The sequence below is a fragment of the Nicotiana attenuata genome, chromosome 12, assembly GCF_001879085.1.
Source record: "Nicotiana attenuata strain UT chromosome 12, NIATTr2, whole genome shotgun sequence".
NCBI lineage: Eukaryota > Viridiplantae > Streptophyta > Magnoliopsida > Solanales > Solanaceae > Nicotiana > Nicotiana attenuata.
In genome coordinates this window covers 20986099-20991551 of record NC_032000.1, presented here as the reverse complement: position 1 = coordinate 20991551, position 5453 = coordinate 20986099, and the positions used below count along the sequence as shown (strand labels likewise).

The 5453-nt window shown below is 34.3% G+C and overlaps 1 non-coding gene across 1 annotated transcript; it reads left to right on the top strand.

Moving 5' to 3' along the window:
* Window positions 4352–4424, top strand: TRNAA-AGC. Its single transcript has one exon. It is a non-coding gene; the product is annotated as a tRNA-Ala (tRNA).

Here is a 5453-nt window from a genome sequence, read left to right as displayed (position 1 = left end):
ATACCATGTTAATGCTCCCTTAGTGAGTGTTTCACCGAATTTTTTTACCAATACTGATTCAATTTCTTGTTTGGTCAAGTCGTTGCCTTTTACGCCAGTTGTGAATACAGTCACGTGGTCTCGTGGATCAGTTGTTCCATCGTATTTTGGAATATCGGGCATTTTGAATTTCTTTGGAATTGGAAGGGGAGCAGCACTTGGCTTCCAAGGTTATTGTGAATACTTGTCCATATCTATCCCTTTGATTACAGGCGGTACTCCAGGTATTTGCTCTATGCGGTCACTTTGCTCCTTGAGTTGTTTCTGCAATGTTAATACTAAATTTTGTAAATCAGAATTAACTAGGTTACCTGGTTCTCCATCTCGTGACTCGCTGGGGATTCCACCACTGCCTGAATTAGCAAGTCTGAAACGAGGGTTCTCCAGAGTATTGTTATTTGGTGTTGGTGTTGGTGGTGCAACAGGTAACTGGCTGACAAAGGCCTCAAGAGCTTTATTGACCTGTTGAGCGATTAGCTTTTGCAAAGCTTCATTGATAGCTTCATCGTTTTCAAATTGAACATTTGCATTTTGAATGAGATCCATCAGGAGTGACTTCTCGAGACCGCCGAGGGGAGCCTTGTGGAGAAGGTGTCGGGGTGCGATCATCTTGTGGATTCCCCTGGAGTTGATGGTTTCCTTGGTTGTTGTCATTAACGTTTGACATGGTTGATGCAACAAAAAAGGTTAGATTAAGAAAGAGTAGATTATCAGATTCCCGGTAACGGAACCAATTTGTTTAACCAAAAAATAGAATTTCGGTCAAAGCTTTATTTTAGAAAAACTCGGGTTACTGATAATCAAAAATAAATTGAATAAAGGAAACTAATTTTGCTAATAATAAGATGAACAGAGGAGAGCAAAGTAAATCAGTATATTTCGATGATATTCTGTGTCGTTACCAATGATCAGGTTGCCCCTTTTATAGTTATTTCTAGTTGATACGTTTTGCCTTTGTCATAATAAGGCCATTATAGACATTTAAAAGCTTTTAATGCTACGTTACAATCATTGTAATTCAATACAGATTCTCTAACGCTCTTAGTATTTAATGCCTATTAAATACTATATTCGTTCCCGCTTTTGCCGTTAGGTTCATTCTCTTAGCTTGACTTTTGAATATAAAGAGGTGCGGGTACCGAGTCTCTTGGACCTCTGCTCGTGCCTGTTGTATCCCGTGCCTCCTTAACTATTCTTTGTTGATCGTCATCCTTTGACCAGTCTAAGTGTCATGACACGTCATCTTTCATTAAATTTAATATATATGAACTTAGTTTTTACCAATACACGTACCCCATTATAATTTACCTCAAAAATCAATAGAATTCTTCTTTTCTTTCATTGTTTTATTTCATATATATATATATATATATATATATATATTAATAATATATATATATATATATATATATATATATATAGCTGGATGTTGTATGTCATGTTCATTAGTTTTACATACATGACACACATATGATATACAAGTAATATAAATGATATATACAAGTGACATGCACGTGATATAGAGCGTCGCAATAACATTTTTCAGCTCTGAATTTTAACCTCAAACCTATCCACATCACCTCTAATATTCTTGAAATTATATATAATCTCGTCCAGATATTTTCAGTAAATTTCAAACACATTCACTCAAAACCAACTACTAAAAATAATTAGATTGAAATTGAAGCTTCAAATACATTGTTAATAGTGGTTCGTTAAAAAAAATGGCTAATTCAGCAAAGGAACTTCTGGTGTAAGGAAAAGAAAATAGAGAAAACCAGCCTTCCTCTTTTAACGCCACGTATAATTGGCTCGCGTAAACGCAGAAGAAAGAAAACCCGAATGAAAGAATGTTAATCAGAAGTTGAGGAAGCCATAGAAGTTGTGCTTGAAAAATCTAAGAGAGAAGATCTTTAAAATCCTTAAATTTGTAGGTTTTGTTGTAAGTAATATAAATTAAAAAGAAATTTTTGTTTCTACATTTTGAAAGTGAAATAATATTGTGAGTTATTGTAAATAAGAGTTTTATTACGTATATTTTTGGATTTCTCCTTTCTTTTATCTTATAAACATTTAGTTATAGTTGTTGATCAAAGTTAATGGACTTTTAGGATCAAATTTATTTCTTGAGTAATCAATCATAAGTTCAACACGTTTAGGGTTGGCTCACATAAACAACCAACGTAATTGTTCTGCAGAACGAGAGCTTCTTTTTTTTTTTTTCAAACATGAGAGCTTCTTCATTCTGCTCAAAAATACATCGCCTACAAGTTGAACAGTGAACACAATGCTTCCTCTTTATCATGAAAAGTAGTAATTTATTTTTCTGAAAAATTAAATATTATCCAAACAAATTATCAGTTTCAATTTTCGTCTCAAGTGCAAAATGAATACGAGAATGCATTTTCGAATTTTCTTTCTTTTAGTGGAAGAAAAAAAGATTAATATTTTGGGACTAAAGAATATGAACCTTATTGAAAAGATTAACCAAATATCTTTCGGTAAAGAAGATTATGTCACAATGAATTTTACGAAGTACAAAATAAAAGAATCTCAAAATGTGCTTTTTAGCCTAGAATATACATATATTATTGGGGGAAGTGCACGGTTAGCCACTAATAACACATGTATTTACTTTTAAGCTACTGTTTAAAATGTCTTTAGTCTTTAGCCACTGCTTTAATAGACTTTAACTGCGCGGACGAAAATACCCTTCTGCTCATGTCCTTAACTTTTGAACTTAACTTCAGGACTACATGTCCTTAACTTTTGAACTTGGAACTCAAAGTTCAGGACTTCAAGACTACATGTCCTTAACTTTTGAACTTGGAACTCTAAGTTCAGGACTTCAGGACTACATGTCCTTAACTTTTGAACTTTTCAGGACTTCAGGACTACATGTCATTAACTTTTGAACTTGTAACTCTAAGTTTAGGACTTCAGGACTACATGTCCTTAACTTTTGAACTTGAAACTCAAACTTCAGGACCAAGCGTCCTTAACTTTTGAACTTGTAAGTCAATGTTAAGGACCTATTGTTCTTAACTTTTGATCTTATAACTGTAAGTTAAGGGCTGCATGTCCTTAACTTTTGAACTTGTTAGTCTAAGTTCAGGACCAAGTGTCCTTAACTTTTGAACTTGTAAGTCTAAGACCAAGTGTCCTTAACTTTTGAACTTGAAATTCAAAGTTAAGGACTAAGTGTCCTTAACTTTTGGAACTTGTAAGTCAAAATTCAAGACCAAGTGTCCTTAACTTTTGAACTTGGAACTCAAAGTTAAGGACCTATTATCCTTAACTTTTGAACTTGGAACTCAAACTTTAGGACCTATTATCCTTAACTTTTGAACTTGTAACTGTAAGTTCAGGACCTATAGTCCTTAACTTTTGAGCTTGTTAGTCTAAGTTCAGGACCAAGTGTCCTTAACTTTTGAACTTATAACTCTAAGTTAAGGACTGTCTGTCCTTAATTTCTATGCTTGTAACTCTAAGTTAAGGACCAAATGTCCTTAATTTTAGAACTTCCAACTCTAAGTTCAGGACCCGCATAAAAAAAGAAGAGAATTTGATTTATTGAAATATGAAAACTCAATTGGTATTCTGGCAACTGATCTTCCACTTCAAAAAACAGCGTAAGACCATTAATTCACCCCACAAAGTGTCTTCAAAACCTCTTTCAACAAATACCCATTTGCACTAATTTTTGTTTGTGAATATCTCAAACAGAGAAAAGAGAAACACTTGCTTGTGTTTTCCTTTTCCTTTTCTTGTATTTTTCAGCTAAAAATTATAGCTTAAATGAACTAACTTCCTCTGCAAGAGCCACGCCCAGCTTGTTTAGTTCTTAATCAAGAAACCAGAGCCAATGTATTCGATGCAGAGTGAGAAGCGAGGGTTTGAGAAGAAAAGCAATGGAAGAAAGGGTAAAATTGTCTTTTCATATTAATTTTAATAGAGTAGTGGCTATTCTTGCTCAACATTAGAATTATTGGATAAAAAATAAATACCACCTTAAATAGTGACTACCCCACGTCATTTTTACTATATTATATGCAACTCATTTTGCCTCGACGTTTTCAACATTTAAGTACGGATTATATGTATTTTGATTCGCGTAATGATTATACAATTGATTTTCCAATCATTTTAGTTAAAATATTCATTTTCAACTTTCTGACACTATGCAATGGTTCCAAATTTATTGAGTTGCGAATTTTTTTATCAAAAAAAAAAAAAAAACAGAACGAAGGTATATTATTATAATATTTATGAATGTTTTTAAACAAGTGAGAGGAAGCACCTAAAACAGGTAGGGGATGTAGCTCAGATGGTAGAGCGCTCGCTTAGCATGCGAGAGGTACGGGGATCGATACCCCGCATCTCCATTTTTTTTCGCTTTCGCGTAATTTTTGCTTAATTCTTGAGTTATGAGTATAGGCTTTTCGTTCTTTTTTTCATCACTTGTGCCCACAATCACAACGGTGTATTAATGGTCCAATACGGACACTTGCTTCTGACATTGTACTATCCAATACAAACAAACAAAGATGGGGGACTACCCCCCCCCCCCCTGTGTTTCTAATTCAAGGGTCCCTTCCCCACCTGCTTTACAACTTCACATTTATTTCACCATCTCTTTTCACCAGCCTGTTATGTTTCACTCTCAACCCTTCTGTTCTTGTCATCTTCTACGCATCCCTTTTTCTAGTAATTTTAATTCAATGGAAGCGGAATATTATTGCATCTACTGTTATATGACACTACAAAGATTGTGGTTGGATGGATAGTATTTCTTCACGTTTTAAAAATGGTCTCGGGTTCGAGTTTTGAACAATAATAATATACCTATTATATTCCAACATGTGGGGTTTGGGGAGGATAGTATATATGCAACTTCCCTACCATATGTACGTAGAGAAAATATTTCCAAGAGATTCTCAACTCAGGCAGCACAGTCTTGGATTTGAGTTATGAGAATGAGAAAACTCATGGTATGAGAATCTTCCTCTTTAGTGGGCTTTTATGCGGCACGGGTCCCATTAGTCGGGATCTAGAAGCATATATTAGATACTCCCTCCGGTCCACAATGAGTGTCCAATTTGCTTTTAGCACGCCCATTAAGAAAATACTAAATCCTATACAAAAATACCTAGTATGACTAAACTACCCCTAATTAAACATTTAATGTGAGGAGTAAGAAAACTTTTTAGGGATATATACATAGGGGTTATTTTGTAAAAATAAATTGAATTTTTTCTTGATTACCTACTAGACACTTATTTTGGACCAAAATCAAAAAGTAAATTGGACGCTTATTGTGGACCAGAGGGAGTACCAAATAGAAAACCTAATAACAACTACAAAAATTCAGTGAAATACCATAAGTGGAGTCAAGGGAGGGTAGTATATCGCAA